The following is a 17,017-nucleotide window of genomic DNA, read 5'->3' as shown; positions in this document are numbered from 1 at the left end:
AAATCAGAAAGAATCTGACTTCACACAGGAACGATTTGTGTAGTTACATGATTATTTTTCATTTAGTCCTGTGGCAGTTATATGACAACACATTCTGATCAGGTTGCCCTCATCATTAGAGTCATTCTGGGGAATTCCCTGGCGGTCCAGTGGTTGGGACTGAAAATGATTTATATGTAATGAACACTTAGGTGTGTACTGCTTGGTAAATCTTGTAACACTGGCCTGAGCATCCCACTGCTGGCTCTGTGAACTAGTTCTGAGACTTAAACAACCACCCATTTTCTCATAAAGTGATCCAACTGGACCCCTTGCAGGTCTAAGATTCTCTGACTGGTTATTCAGACATCTTGAACCGCAGACTATCCTTTGGTTATTTCTTCTTTATTGCATTTTAGTCTCACTAAGTCTTATTCCTTCCGTGAATCTGCCTGTCCTGTTCTACTATATCTGCTGTTCTCTCAGGCCTGGACCACCACAGTAGCTTTCTAAATGGTCTTCTTGCCTCCAGTCTCTCCCATCCTTAATTCATACTGGGACATCTCTAAATTGCTCTTGAAATATCAGCTTACTTCTTCCACTTCCTCAAAAAAAAAAAATGTTGGAGATAATAGAAATCAGTACTTTTTGGCAGCTGAGGCTTTCCACAATCTAAACTTGCCCTGTCACTCATTTCTTCATTGCATTGACACTTCACCTTATTCCCCTGTTTCAACCTGAACCAAGATCACCTGGACCTGTCTCCTCACCAATATGTTGTTTACCTTCCTGATTTCACATTTAACCCTGCTTCCATTTCTCAAGTCTACAATATTCTAACTCCTCCTTTATGTTAAACAATTTTTTTTTTTTTTTGAGATACTGGTAAAATTCCCTACCTTTTGCCAGGGGCCGCCTCCACCTGATCTACCTTTTATTAATTTTCTCCGTCTTTGGACTCCCTCCTAGTATACATTCTGACCTGTGATTCCATACTATCATGCAGTTACCTGATTACTTCATGGGTAAGTAAAATAGGACCATTTTTGCATTTATTGACATTCTCCACAGAAACCTGTAAGACACTGTGTATATGGTAGATACTTAATCAGAGCTTGTGGGCTGACCTGCATGCTTTTCTCCCTGGGTCTTCCATAGGCTGCCTGGTCCTGGCTTCTCCTTTCCATCCAGAGTTCAGTCCTATCCTCGAGTGTCTGTTCTACCACCACAGCCCTCTCTCCCTAGTAGAAGCTACAGGTCCCAATTTATCCTGTTATTTTTGCAACACTTGGTAGATCAGTCACATTTCCACTTCTGCTCTATTCTGTGTCCTCACAGGGCACTTAATAGCCCACAACCTCTGTTCTACATAGGCCTGGGCTGGGGACAAGGAGGCTTGTTGGAACTGCTACACCCAGAGAGTTGCAGTAAGGGGACAGGAACTCAAAGAAACTATACAGTGAAGTCATTTGGTGACTGAGTGTGGACAGAGGCTCTGAGACAGTATTTGGAGGTGTGTCCAGAAACTGGGCATGTGTGATTGGGAGTTAAAAGGCCAGTGCCAGTTTGATAAACTGTAAAGCTAACAAAACCATAGGTTTGCTTTTGAAGTTAGTATCTAGTCTCATCTCTTTTATTTAAAAAAGGAAACTAAGGCCCAAAGATGAGGCTGCAAATAGCTACTCAGTAAATATCTACTGATTGCAAATAATCCATTCAAGCCGGTCTTTGGATGGATTTATTCATAATATTTAATGTTAGAAACTGGTCAGCCCATCTTAAAGAGCTTATTGGCATGATTTCCAAACAGACCACATCAAGTAAGTGTGACTCCATCAACCCCTGGATTTTGACCCACTGAAACTGATTTAGGACTTCTAACTTGAAAAACTGAAAATAATATAAATTTTTGTTTCTCTAAGCCACTAAATCTGTTGTAATTTTAAATAGTAGTTATAGAAAACTAATGCAGTGATATCTGCCATTTCCTGGTATTGTTTAAGAAAATGCTTCTCAAACTTTAAGATGTATACAGATTACCTGGGTGGAGCCTGAAAGCCCCATTTCTTAAAAAAGCCTCCCAAGTGATGCTGATACTACCAGTCTAAGAGCTATTCTGAGCAGTAAGGCTTTAGACCACATTGGGTGATTTTACATCTTTTGCTAATCTCAGTATGGAGGAAATGGAACCCAACAGCAGAAAGTACTGGAGGCTCTGGAGTTACTAGGGGAAAAAAAAATCCTGTCACTCAATAGCCATGCAACTTGAGGCAAATTACTAAATTTGCTTAAATTAGTTAAACAATTTTTAAGCTCTTTTCTCACCACTAATGGCTTCCCAGGTAGCTCAAGTGATAAAGAATCTTCCTGCCAATGTAGGAGCTGAGGGAGACACGAGTTCAATCCCTGGGTCGGGAAGATCCCCTGGAGAAGGAAATGGCAACCCACTCCAATATTTTTGCCTGGAAAATCCCATGGACAGAGGAGCCTTGTGGGCTACAGTCCATGGGGTTGCAGAGTCAGACACGACTGAAGCAACTTAGCACATGCACATTCAGTTCAGTCGCTCAGTCGTGTCCGACTGTCCACGACCCCATGAATCACAGCACGCCAGGCCTTCCTGTCCATCACCAACTCCCGGAGTTCACCCAAACTCATGTCCACAGAGTCGGTGATGCCATCCAGCCATCTCATTCTCTGTCGTCCCCTCCTCCTCCCGCCCCCAACCTTTCCCAGCATCAGAGTCTTTTCCAGTGAGTCAACTCATCGCATGAGGTGGCCAAATTATTGCAGTTTCAGCCTCAGGATCAGTGCGTCCAATGAACACCCAGGATTGATCTCCTTTAGAATGGACTGGTTGGATATCCTTGCAATACAAAGGACTCTCAAGAGTCTTCTCCAACACCACAGTTCAAAAGCATCAATTCTTGGGTGATCAGCTTTCTTCACAGTCCAACTCTCACATCCATACATGACCACGGGAAAAACCATAGCCTTGACTAGACGGACCTTTGTTGGCAAAGTAATGTCTCTGCTTTTCAATATATTATCAAGGTTGGTCATAACTTTCCTTCCAAGGAGCAAGCGTCTTTTAATTTCATGGCTGCAGTCAGCATCTGCAGTGATTTTGGAGCCCCAAAAAATAAAGTCTGACACTGTTTCCACTTTTTCCATCCATTTCCCATGAAGTGATGGGACCAGATGCCATGATCTTAGTTTTCTGAATGCTGAGCTTCAAGCCAACCTTTTCACTCTCCTCTTTCACTTTCATCAAGAGGCTTTTGAGTTCCTCTTCACTTTCTGCCATAAGGGTAGTGTCATCTGCATATCTGAGGTTATTGATATTTCTCCCAGCAATCTTGATTCCACATGCGCATTAACCACATATAAATGAATTACCAGTAAAATGAAATTAAAATGCAAGACTGAATTGTTTATTATTAGATTCAACACACACACACAAAGTTCTGTCAAATTGTCATAACATGGTTTAGACACTTGCTCTCAAATTTCTGTACTGATTGGTGACTGTAACAAACAGTTCAGTTTGGTGCCTGCCCATGGGCCACTCTTTCAGTGATACTACTCTTTGAATTTTTTGATAGTGAATAGATATTACTTATATAATTGCAATTGGTAATGGACAGGGAGGCCTGGTGTGCTGCGATTCATGGGGTCGCAAAGAGTCAGACACGACTGAGCGACTGAACTGAACTGAGTTTTGAAAACATCCAATTCAGTCTAATAACAGAAATAGGGACAAAGGACAGAAATGATTGAGATAAGAGTAATCTTATGGACAAAGAAGGTGGTAACAGGAAGGGACGTGAGATCTAGGTTTTAAAAGTTAGGTATTTGTCTGAAGGGTGAGTGTGGAAGAGCATTTTAGGCAGAGAGAGACAGGTCCAGGACACAGACAGATGAGACTACTCAGAGTGAAGAACAGTGGACATCTGTGTTTCAGCCTGCCTGGCATTGTCTCCCTTCTTTCCTTTTCCCTAGGGACCCACAGCTTCTCCATTCTCAGGTTTGGGTGGGTCTGACCTCTTCCCCAGCACCTCCCACCCTGACCCCCACTTCCTTCTGGTGATTGGTTCAGGACAAAAGTCTGTCCAGGACTCTGTAATCCTGGCCAGGGGAAGAGAGAAAGGTGCTTCCTGCTAAGATTGCTGAGAGGAGGATGTAAGCCTGGCACTACAGAAGAGAACCAGTGATTGGACTGTCTCAAAAAAATCAAGAGCTATAAATCAGAATAAAACTAAGAACATTTATTTCCTCAGACCTTTCCAGTAGTTTCGTTGTTACTGTTTCCCTCTAACTGGGCCTAGGCAATATTCTATTTCTAAATATTCTATTTACAAAAATAGAAAGGGCCAAGCAAGTCCCTAAAAATGACATTTAAAAAATGATTCCATTTTCCTCTTAAGGATTGAGAGCTACAATTTTGAACAATTTAGTAGCTGACTTCATTTAGCAGTGTTTTCTATTTCCAATAAACATTCAACATACTTTCTTTCAGTGAAAGACCATTCCTGAAGAAACTTTTAGGAATAAGAAATCAGCTTTTCTGAAGCACCCTTCATATTTGTCTTCTTAGTGGGAATAGGAGGTAACTTCTGGGAATCTGAGGACATCAGACATTTAGAACATTGCAAAATAAGAATGAGCCTTATATCATTCCCTTCCTTATCACAACTCTTTTAGAAAAATTCCCTATGATTTTTGTCTTTTATGGTATTTTTTCATGACTCCAGGTCATCTGTTTCACAGCAAGTTCCTTAATTTGGAGTTGTTGTTATTAGATTCATATTTTCATAGGAATAATCCATAGATGTTGAATCTTTCTCTAACCTTCATAGCAAAGGACACATGATGTCCAAATCTTGGTTAATTTTGATTTAGCTAAGGTAGTATCCACAAGATATATCCTCTGTAAAGGTACCCCTACACATCTGTTATAGGTCATCTATGGGATGATTCTTTGACAGTAAATAACATACACAGTTTAATAACAGATCTTACATATATAGTTTCAAAAAAGAAAAATGCCTCAATATGAAACTTTGTAGATTTGGAAACTGTTATTTCAACAAATCTCTTACTGAGTACCCACTGAACTATGTTATGCTAAGTGCTCAGACCAAAGAGTGGAAGACAGACCAGCCAACAGGAGAATTCAAGAGAGTGACAAGGACCACACTAAACGTGAGGAAACGGGAATCCAGAGAAACGAAAGATTTTAGGTGAAGAATTTACCTAAAGAGTGGGAGGGTTAGATTAGAATTTTGGCTCTTCTGATGACCAATCCAGTGTTCTTTCCAAGACAACATTCAAAAGCTTTATCATAATACTGCTTTTCCCTGGTTCAGTGTAACACTGGTTGTTACAATGAAAATAAATCACTTGACTATGTAACTGGCTGCTGCAGTTCATGGGGTCCCAAAGAGTCAGTCAGGACTGTGCAACTGGACTGAACTGAACTGAAAACAAGCCTTCTCCAGGCCCACCATAGGATGCTTTAGAGAAACTATTACTTGGATTGATTTAATACTTACATCGTGACACTAAACTAACTGGAGACCTAGTCTAGTTTTGTCTTCATAGTGGCAGTGACACATGCACACAGAATCGGATATTGCTCATCTGCCCCACCTTGAAACTACCACAGATTTTTCTATTCACAAATCAGGAAACAATTTAGAGGTTATCTAAAAGCATCCCTACATCTTGAAAGCAACTACTTACAGTTGACTCATAATTGCTTTATAGTGTATTGTTTTCATACAAATCACCAGTATCTCAATAGCAATCCAGATAGTGCTTAAGGTGGAAAGTATGAATCAGTGGGAGATGGCTGCTGAGTTTTCAACTGTTTTGCCTGTTGGTTTAACAATATCTCAGTTCAATTCAGTTCAGTCGCTCAGTCTTGTCCGACTCTTTGCGACCCCATGAATCGCAGCACGCCAGGCCTCCCTGTCCATCACCAACTGTATCTAGTGTATACCTAACTTTCAGGATAGAAAAATCAGAGAAATAGACTTGTTCAGTTGCTCAGTCGTGTCCCTGTCGGACTCTTTGTGACCCCATGGACTGCAGCACACCAGGTTTCCCTGGCCTTCATACATTTAACCACTATTTTAAATTTATTCATTCAATCCCAACTTAAAAAAAAGATCTAGAGGTGGGCTGTTTAGGTATTGTTCTGATGTGATTCCTTTTAGGCTGCTTTGAACTCTGGGAGTTGGTGATGGACAGGGAGGCCTGGCGTGCTGTGAATCATGGGGTCGCGAAGAGTCGGACATGACTGAGCGACTGAACTGAACTGAACTTGGATCTGTAGACTCGGAAATCCCAACCCGGTCTCTCTTCCCTGGGAGAAACAGGTGGCTGCAGGGAAGACATAAGCAGGAAAAGCTCCATTGTATACCCTCATAGTTACATGGACTATTTTAAAACGTGAAGGCCAAGAGTCACTTCACTCTTGCTTATCCTTCTCAATAAGGAACCTCATAACTTCCTGCCTGCTTCGGGGAAGTGAATTTAATTAGACAATCATTACAGCATTTACAATTTTTACAGGACTCTGGCGGTAACTCCGTCCCCCAGCAGCTAAACGGCCATTTCCGATCTAGAGGCGGGTTCCGCCGAGGGCTCTTCCGTGGCGGAACTGAACGAAGTGCGGGGGGGTCCGTTAGAAAGACCTTCAACCAACCCGCCGTCAGTCTGGTGCCCACAGTCCGCGAGACAAGTGCCCGGAGTTTACTCCCCCAACCCCGCCCCAGGTCCCGCAGTGCCCGCGAAGCCTGACCGCGCTCGGCCTGGGGTCAGTGAACAGTAAGACCTGGTTGGGCTGCCTCGGACTCCGGGGGCAGAAAGATTTCACAATGGTCGAGAGGGAGGAGCGCCCCAAGCCCGTCACTTCTAGGAAGGCCCAAGCCAGCCAGGGTCGCGAGGGGAAGCGGGAAGAGACGCCTACAAGCCGGAAAGACGGGAGGCTTAACGCCACACTCCGCGCACGCGCAGCACGCTCTTCCGTGCGTGGCTGTGGTCGAGTGGCTTCCTCCGCCGGCTGCCGGATCTAGCTTGCCGGTGTTTTCCGTGTGCCCGCCTTCCGCCCCTGCGCAGTCGCGTCGTCGCCTGCCACTCCCTTCCCCCCTCCCTCCCTCCCTCCCCTCTCCCCTCCCTCCCTCCCCTCTCCCCTCCCTCCCTCCTCCCTCCCCCCTCCCTCCGCAGCGCCGGCCTCTTGTGACGTCAGCGGCAGACCCCGCCTTCTCAGTCCTAATCTGATGCCAAATGCGGGGCGGGCCGGGTACGGAGGTCGCCAGCTTCTCCTCAGGCCTGAACCTCTCTTGGAAAGGAAACTTCCTTTGTAATTTCCTAAAACTTCGAATTAAGCCTGTAAACTGTGCTCGTTTCCTAATAAGGGTGAAAACGGCCCCTCACCCTAGTTGATCTTCCAAGCTGGAAGTTCTGTTAAAAGGAAACTGCAAAATGTGTTGTACTTTAGGTTTATTTGAAGACTTGCTTGTCGTTTTAATGTGTTCCCTTAGTGTGTAAAGTGGGAGAGTGACATTCATAAAATGACAACTTTGCATATGGAAGCTGGGATAAGCGGTAACTAGACTGCCTTGATGGGATTAATGTGATCTTAATTTAGTTTCCGTTTGAATTATCCGGGTGGCATCTTGAAAGGATGGGTATAAAAAGCTGTTGAATTTTAAGCCGTGGTCAATCGTTTTGTAAGGAACTTAAGCCAACGCGAGGTGTACCAGAAATAAAAGGAGAATTTAAATTTATAAGGGACAAAGGTTTCATCTTCATTTTACAAGCAACGAAAGAGACTCAAAGATTTATATGCTTTGCCCGAGATTCTGTAATTTCTATGATTTGCCTGGAATTCAGGCCACTGCTTTCACCATGCCAATACGCTGACCAGCGTGACCAAGGCTGCCTTTGGAACCCGCTGAGCCTGAGCTAGTATAGCCTCTTGCCTTCCTGCTTCACTTGTCTTTTTCCACTTTCCGTGATTTTGGTTTTCTTCCTGAGTTCTCTTGTCTCCCTCCCACTCCCCTTTTGCTTTCACGGTTTCTTTAACTTCCTTTGTTTATTTTTTGATTGTTAAACCAGCCTTTCCTTCCTCCTTTAAATGCTTCTACCTTAAATGACCATAAAAGGAAATAGAAGAATTTTTCTTAAGGGTTTTTTTTTGGGGGGGGGAGGGGGGTGGTTAGATATGTAGTATGTATGTCGTTAGATGTAAAATTTCCTCTTCTAAAAGCTGCCTCCTACTTCTTCCCATAGATGTTCAGTGAAAGTAGGTGCATGTATGAGAAAGACAATGATTAAGGAAAGAGAGCGAGAGAGAGAATGGAGCGAGTGTGTGATAATCTGTTTAGAATCAGAAACAAAAAATAATCATACTGTAAATGATACAAAACTCAACCCGAGATGACAACATAGCTGTAAATTCTATACAACTGAAGAAACACATCACTTTCAATCCATCCTTGCCTATGCCTCTGAGATGTAGTTCCTCAGACGAGTTGTGTCTTTGCCAGAATAAACTTGTAGCTTTAGCTGCCCCAGGAGAAATAATCACAGGGCTTCTGCCTGTGAAATAATAATATACAGTGATTCCAGACTAGTATCACCCTGTAGGCTTCTCAACATGTTGGCCCCTGTGCCCAGTTCTGCAGGGGTGTTTGTTATCCTTGTTCTACACTTGGGGAACCTAAAGCCCAGAGAATCCCTTGCCAAATGTTACAGAAGGCAGAGCCTCTGCTGTTTTCAATTCCGTAGTCTCTGAGTGAGCATGTCTGCTGCTGCTAAGTCGCTTCAGTCGTGTCCGACTCTGTGCAACCCCATAGACGGCAGCCCACCAGGCTCTCCTGTCCCTGGGATTCTCGAGGCAAGAACACTGGAGTGGGTTGCCATTTCCTTCTCCAATGCATGAAAGTGAAAAGTGAAAGTGAAGTCGCCCAGTTGTGTCCAACTCGTAGCGACCCCATGGACTGCAGCCTACCAGGCTCCTCCGTCCAAGGGATTTTCTAGGCAAGATTACTGGAGTGGCTTGCCATTGCCTTCTCAGGAGCATGTCTAGTAGTAAGGAATTAATATCTAATTGATGATTAATAGAATTCATTAGGATATAGTGTTGCCAGTTGACTGAATCATGCTCTCATTACAGATTTCTCTGGTGTCTGTCTTATTCTGCTTGGTTAACAATAACTTGCGGAAATTGGTTGGAAACGTATTTTGCATTTTGCTAAAACAATCGAGGTTCTCCTGAAGTTTGGTTTATGTTTTAGTTCCCTATATGAAAGAAAATGCACATCTCTGTATTCCATGATTTAAAAATAACTGGAATCTTGAGGGCATTATGCTAAGTGAGATAGAGACAAATATAGTATGATCTCACTTACATGTGGAATGTTAAGATTCAGAAACAGACAGTAGAATGGTGGTTACCAGGGATTGTGGGGTAGAGGAAATGAGATGTTAGCCATAGGGTACAAACTACAGTGATGTGAGGAATAAATTCTGGGAAGGTAATGTAAAGAATGGTGACTGTAGTTGACAATACTGTATTGTATACTTGAAAGTTGCTTAGAGAGTAATCTTTTTATTCCCCTGGCTTTACTGAGATATAATTGACAACACTGTATGAGTTTAAGGTGTACAATGTGCTCATTTGATACGTTCATTTATTTCAAAATTATTACCACTATAGTTAGCTAACACCTCCATCCTGTTACATAATTACCATTTCTCTTTTGTGGTGAGAATATTTAAGATCTACTCTCTTAGCAACATTCAGATATAGTACTGGGACTTCCCGGGTGGTCCAGTGGTTGAGAATCCGCCTGCCAATGCAGGGGACACCAATCTGACCCCCTTCCAGGAAGACTCCACATAGTGCACAGCGACTAAGCCTGTGAGCTGCAACTACTGAGCCCACACTCTAGAGCCCGAGAGCCATAAATATCCGAGCTCACATGCTGCAACCACTGAAGCCCATGCAACTAAAACATGTGCTTCGCAACAAGAGAAGCCAACACAATGAGATGCCCGTGCACTGCAATGAAGTGCACCCCCAGGTCACTGCAACTTCAGAAAGTCGGTGCAGCAATGAAGACCCAGCACAGCCCTAAGTAAGCAAATATAACACAGTGTTAGTTATAATCACCATGCTGCATATCCGATCCTCAGAACTTGCTAATCTTATAACTGGAAGTTTGTCCAATACTTTGACCAATACTTTCTCATCTCCCCCATTACCCAGATCCTGGTGACTCCACTGTATGACTTTGGGTTTTTATGTTCCACATGAGTGATAATACAATATTTGTTTTCCCCTGTCTGACATTTCATTTAGTACAATGCCTTCAAGTTTCATCTAAGTTGTCTAAAATAGCAGAATTCCCTTTTTTTCTCATGTATGAATAGTATCCATTATCTATACACCACATTTTCTTTATCCATTCATCAATTCATGGATCTTAGGTTGGCTGTTGTAAATACTGCAGCACTGAACAAGGGAGTGTGGATATCTTGATGCGATCCTGATTTCAGTTTCTTTGGATATAGATTCAGTAGTGGGGTTGTTAGATCATGGGTAGTGCTAGTGTTAAGTTTTTGAGGGACTTCCATACCGCTTTCCATAGTGGCTGCACCAGTTTGCATTCCCAACAGTGCAAAAGGATTCCCTTTCCTTCACACCCTTTGATAACACTTCTTGTCTCTTATCTTTTTTTTTTTTTAATTTTTATTGGAGGCTAATTATTTTACAATATTATATTGGTTGGTTTTGCCATACATTGACATGAATCCGCCCCGGGTGTACATGAGTTCCCCCTCCCACCTCCCTCCTCCCCTTATCCTCCCTCTGGGTCATCCTCGCATACCAGCCCTGAGCATCCTGTAACATGCATTGACCCTGAACTGACGATCCGTTTCACATATACATGTTTCAATTCCATTCTCCCAAACCATCCCACCCTCACCCTCTCCCACAGAGTCCCAAAGACTGTTTTATACATCTGTGTCTCTTTTGCTCACTCGTATACAGGGTTATCATTTGCATCTTTCTAAATTCCATATATATGCGTTAGTGGTCTCTTATCTTTTTGAAAGGCTTCTCTCGTAGCTCAGTGGGTAAAGAATCTGCCTGCAATGCAGGAGATCCTGGGTTTGATCTCTAGGTCGGGAAGATTCCCTGGAAAAGGAAATGGCCACCAACTCCAGTATTATTGCCTGGAGAATCCCATGGACAGAGGAGCCTAGTAGGCTACAGTCGGTGGGGTCACGAGAGTCAGACACAACTTACTGACTCAATCACCTAAACCACCACCATTTAAACAGGAATGAGGTGATATCTTGTGGTTTTGATTTGCATTTCCCTGGTGATTAGTGGTGTGGATCACATTTTTTATGTGCCTGGTGACCATTTTTGTGTTGTCTTTGGAAAACTATTCAATTCTTATGCCTACTTTTTAGAAGGGTTTTTTGTTCTTTTTGCTAAGTTTATGAGTTCTCTCTATATTTTGGAAATAAACCCCTTATCAGATATATGATTTGCAAATATTTCCTGCCATCCTGTAGGCTGCTTTCTCATTTTGTTGGTTGCTTCTTTGCTGTGAAAGCTTTTTAATCTGATGTAGCCCACCAGCTAGTTTTTGTTTTTCTTGCTTGTGCCTTTGGTGTTAGGTCTGGGAAACTGCTGCCGAGACCAGTGTCAAGGAGCTTTTCAGCTGTGTTTTCTTCTAGGAGTTTTATGGTTTTAGGTTTTATGTTTCTGTCTTTAATCCATGTTGAGTTCATTTTTTTTGAGTGGTGTAAGAGAAGGGTCAAATTGCATTTTCCTGCATGTACTTATCCAGTTTTCTCAGTAAGAGAATGGATCTTAAATTTTCTCAGCGTAACAACAAATGGTAACTATGTGAGGTAAAGGATGTGTTAACTGCTCTTCTTATGGTAAACATTTAGCCATATAGCCATGTATCAAATCATCACAGCGTGCACCTTAAACTTACATAATATTATATGCCAATTATATCTCAATAAAGCTAGAGGAAAAATATAAATAATTGTTCATTTTAGTGACATTTGGTAACTGCATACTGAAAACAGAAAAAATGATAAATTCTATTATTCTCATATCTGTATAATACTATATGTCTACTGTGAAGTCTACAATTTACAGAAACACAGTTCTACATTCCCCCTCCCCATCCCCCACCCCAATTCTACATTCCAAGGGGGTGATTCTTTAACTTGTGTATCTTATCATAAAGTAGAATTGGATCCCAGGATGATAGCAACACAAAGCTTGCTTATTCTAACTAGCATGTTATATATTTATAGGACTTTATTATTATCCTTACCATATACTGTGTTTTAAGGATGAAATAAAAAAGCAGGAGCATTGTTGGCAGTTAATATTGTATGTGTGTGTGTGTGTGTGACTTTAAAATATAAACAAGGGACTTCCCTGGTGGTCCAGTGACTAAGATCCCAAGCTCCCAATGCAGGGGGCCTGGGTTCCATCCTACTACATCCCACATGCTGCAACTAAAAGACAAAAACAAAAAATCTCCCTCATGCCACAACTAAAGCTGCCTCATGAAGCAATGAATATCCAAGATCCTGCCAAACCTCAGACACAGAGCAGCTAAATAAATAGATAAGTATAAAACACTTGTTATAAATAAAATACAAACAAAAGTAACAACCATATTAGTTTTTAAAATGTCAACAATGGTATTGACATTTTTACTGCTAGAACTGTGAAACATATAGAGAGGAGATAACATCCTCACCTGAGAATTTATGCTAACTGACTCTCTTATTGGAAAGGCTGAGGATGCAGTGTACTCACATTTGCATTCATGGGTTGGAATTTGAGATGGAGGCTCAAACAGCAAGATTTGCTAACTTTAATCCTTCTGTCTTCTAAAATGGGGGACTGACTGCCTGGTAGGTTTCTGCTGCACTTGCCTGAGCTGAGAAGTTTGGCATGTCTTTTTTTTCCCCATGGATAGTGTGGGTGTGTGCATGCTCAGTTGTGTCTGACTCTTTTAAGACCTCATAGACTGTAACCTGCCAGGCTCCTCTGTCCATGGGATTCTCCAGGCAAGAATATTGGAGTGGGTTGCCATTCCCTTCTCCAGGGGATATTCAGGCAGATGCTTTACCATCTGAGCCACCTTTAGGAAGCACCTCTAAGATAGAGGCTTTCGCAGTTAACAGAGAATTTGAACAGAAAAGCATGAGCAAGGGATGGGCTCTACATGTTTCATTGCTCTGAAGCTATAGCAGAAAACAAGTTCAAAGATCATTCCAGATGATTCTGGGAAAACTTTTACTCCAGAGAATTGTAAACTCCCACTCTGCTGATGATTGGGATATTTTTGGATAAACATGCGACGAGTTGACTCACTGGAAAAGACTCTGATGCTGGGAAAGGTTGGGGGCGGGAAGAGAAGGGGACGATGGAGAATGAGATGGCTGGATGGCATCACCGACTCTGTGGACATGAGTTTGAGTGTACTCCGGGAGTTGGTGATGGACAGGGAGGCCTGGCGTGCTGTGATTCATGGGGTCGCGGAGAGTCAGACACGACTGAGGGACTGAACTGAACTGAACTGAACTGATCCATTCATATCGATGTCTTTGACCCTCATACTCTGTTGCAGTTACTTTTGCTGCATAGTAAACTGACCCAATTTTAGCATCTTGAAATAACCACTTGACTAGGGTCACAGGTTTTGTGGGTCAGGAGTCAGACTGGGCACTGCAGGGGTGATGGACCTCTGCTCCTTGAGATTTCAGGTCTCATCCCTCATGTTGGGCTGCCTCAGGGCCTGGGGCTGTCAGCTGGAATAACTACATTTGTCTTCTTTATGTGGCTTGGCTTCCTTACGGCTACTGTTCTTAGGGTAGTTAGACTTATACATGGCAGCTCAGGACTTCAAGATCAACTGTTCTAGTGTTTAAGGCCTGTGCCACGTTGCTTTATATGACCCAGCCTCACAACTGAGCCCACATAAGCTTGCCCAGATTCAAGAAGTGTGCCCAGTGCTTTCTTTGGCAGTACACACAGTAAAATCTGAATGATTCAGAGAAGATTAACATGGCCCCACACAAGGAAGACATGCAAATTTGTCAAGTATTCTATATTTTTTTTGCAACTAGAGGTTATCATACTAAGTGAAATAAGTCAGAAGGAGAAAGACAAATATATGATATCATATATATGTGGAATCTAAAATATGACACAAATGAACCTATCTATGGGGCTTCCCTGGCGGTTCTGATGGTAAAGAATCCACCTGCAATGCTGGAGATGTGGGTTCAATCCCTGGGTCAGGAAGAACCCCTGGAGAAAGAAATGGCAACCCACTCCAGCATTCCTGTCTGGGAGATCCCATGGACAGAGGAGCCTGGTGGGCTGTAGTCCACAGGGTCGCAAATGAGTCGGACGTGATTTAGCAACTAAACAACAACAACATGAAACTGAAACAGAAATACAGACATAAAAAACAGGCTTGTGATTGCCGAGGGGGATGGAGAGAGGAAGGGATGGACTTGGAGTCTGGAGTTAGTAGATGCAAACTATTACAATGGTTTATTATGCAGTCTATTAGAATGGATAGACAATACTGTATAGGACAGGGGACTACTAATATATTCAATCTCCTGCTGCTGCTGCTGCTGCTAAGTCGCTTCAGTCGTGTCCGACTCTGTGCGACCCCATAGACGGCAGCCCACCAGGCTCCCCTGTCCCTGGGATTCTCCAGGCAAGAACACTGGAATGGGTTGCCATTTCCTTCTCCAATGCACAAAAGTGAAAAATGAAAGTGAAGTCGCTCAGTAGTGTCCAACCCTTAGCGACCCCATGGACTGCAGCCCACCAGGCTCCTCCATCCATGGGAGTTTCCAGGTAAGAGTACTGGAGTGGGGTGCCATTGCCTTCTCCGATTCGATCTCCTAGGATAAACCATCATGGAAAAGAGCATAAAAACAAATACATAAAACTCCAATACTTTGGCCACCTCATGCGAAGAGTTGACTCACTGGAAAAGACTCTGATTCTGGGAGGGATTGGGGGCAGGAGGAGTTGGGGATGACAGAGAATGAGATGGCTGGATGGCATCACCGACTCGATGGACATGAGTTTGAGTGAACTCTGGGAGTTGGTGATGGACAGGGAGGCCTGGCGTGCTGTGATTCATGGGGTCGCAAAGAGTCGGACACGACTGAGCGACTGAACTGAACTGAACTATATATGTATTACTGAGTCATTTTGCTATGCAGCAGAAATTAACAGTAAATCAACTATGAAACTGAAAGTTGCTCAGTTCATGTCCCACTCTTTGGGATCTCATAGGCCATACAGTCCATGGAATTCTCCAGGCCAGAATACTGGAGTGGATAGCTGTTCCCTTTTCCAGGAGATCTTTCCAATCCAGGGACTGAACCCAGGTCTTCTGCACTGCAGGTGGATTCTTTGCTAGCTGAGCCACATGGGAAGCCCAAGAATACTGGAATGGTTAGCCTACCCCTTCTCTAGTGGATCTTCCTGACCCAGGAATTGAACTGGGGTCTCCTGCATTGGAGGTGGATTCTTTACCAACTGAGCTATCAGGGAAGCCCATACATCAACTATACTTCAATTAAAAGAAAAAAAAAGAAAGAGGAAGTGGGCCCATAGGAAACCTGCCCACCACCACTGCTCCATGAAAGGAGTGTCAAACGACTTGGGACCATGTTCTAAGACTTCCACTTACTCTATACCAACTGTCTCATACTCACATTCAACTTGAAGGAATTTCCCTTTAAATATTTTCTCAGAGTGAATACAACCTGTTAATAAAATTCACTATGTGGGATTCAAGGCCATTGAAATTGCCATGTAATGATTTTTCTTTCCCAGGGGAAGCAGATGGAATGATCAGATGGTGCCTACTGCTTTTAAACAAGGCTGCCAATGTCTGTATGTCCCTCCCAAGAGATGGGCTGCATTTCTACAACGAGGGGGAGAACACATAATTGTCTTTGTTGAAGAAATCAACTATTTTATTTAGAAATCATGCTTGCTTGCTTTTACTCTTTGTTCTTTGGATATACAGAATATGTCTCTGCAAACGGATGGACTGAGAAGGTTGGTTGTTAGTAATTCAATAAAAGTAGTTAAAACATGCCCTAGGGCTTGGATTAATTGCTTCTGAGACAAAATTTAAGGAGATGCCAAAAAGTCATTAGTCAAGATATTCTATGTAGTATTTTGAAAAATCAAAATTTATGCCAAGCAATCCATAACAAAATGTCAAAATTTTAAATAAAGCCATGTTAGTATTCTAGGGCTGCTGTAACAATGGACCATAAACTGGATGGCTTAACAGAAATGTATTGTCTCCCAGTTCTGGTGGACACATCAGGAGAAACCTCGTGCCTCTCCCTTAGCTTCCGGTGGTTGCCGAAATTGACCTTCTTCCTGATGTATCTCTGTGTCTTTCCTCTTCTCATAAGGACACCAGCCACTGGACTTAGGGCCCACTCTAATCCAGTATGATCTCATCTTAATTGGATTATATTTACAAAGACCCTATTTCCAAATAAGGTCATGTTCTGTGGCTCTAGTGGATGTATATTTTTGGAAGACATTATTCAACACTGTAGACAGGATTAATGTTACTGATTTTCCCTTTTGCCTTAGGATTCAATATGGCTTGGTGTGGGCTCCCCTATTTTAGTAGCGAGCATAGGCTGGCCGCTGCCTGGTAAGCTGCTATTATGTCAGCTTTGGGGCCGAAGACTTAGGAGGCCACTGTGCATGTTCTTCCTGGGAACTTTCACCCACTGACCTGCCTCATCTTCCACATTCCTGTATGATGACTCTGAAATCTATCTCTCCAGCCTTACTACTCTCCAGATTTCTGATTTCCAATATGTTCTGATGACCTGTTCTATGCATGTAACTATACTGGCCCCCCCTCACCCCCCGCCCTATGCTTTTTGGATCATTTCTTCATTCCAA

General features: G+C 42.9%; 1 non-coding gene across 1 annotated transcript; it reads left to right on the top strand.

Annotated features, from left to right (window-relative positions):
* Positions 1 to 14,055: 14,055 nt before the first annotated feature.
* LOC129553508 (U6 spliceosomal RNA) lies at positions 14,056 to 14,161 on the top strand. The gene has a single exon (XR_008685486.1). It is a non-coding gene; the product is annotated as a U6 spliceosomal RNA (small nuclear RNA).
* The last annotated feature ends 2,856 nt before the right edge of the window (positions 14,162 to 17,017 follow it).

This window comes from Moschus berezovskii, chromosome 1, assembly GCF_049115385.1.
Source record: "Moschus berezovskii isolate FMDL1 chromosome 1, NW_MosBer_1.0, whole genome shotgun sequence".
NCBI classification, from domain to species: Eukaryota; Metazoa; Chordata; class Mammalia; order Artiodactyla; family Moschidae; genus Moschus; species Moschus berezovskii.
The sequence above is the reverse complement of the archived record's forward strand: the minus strand, read 5'-3'. Positions and strand labels throughout refer to the sequence as shown.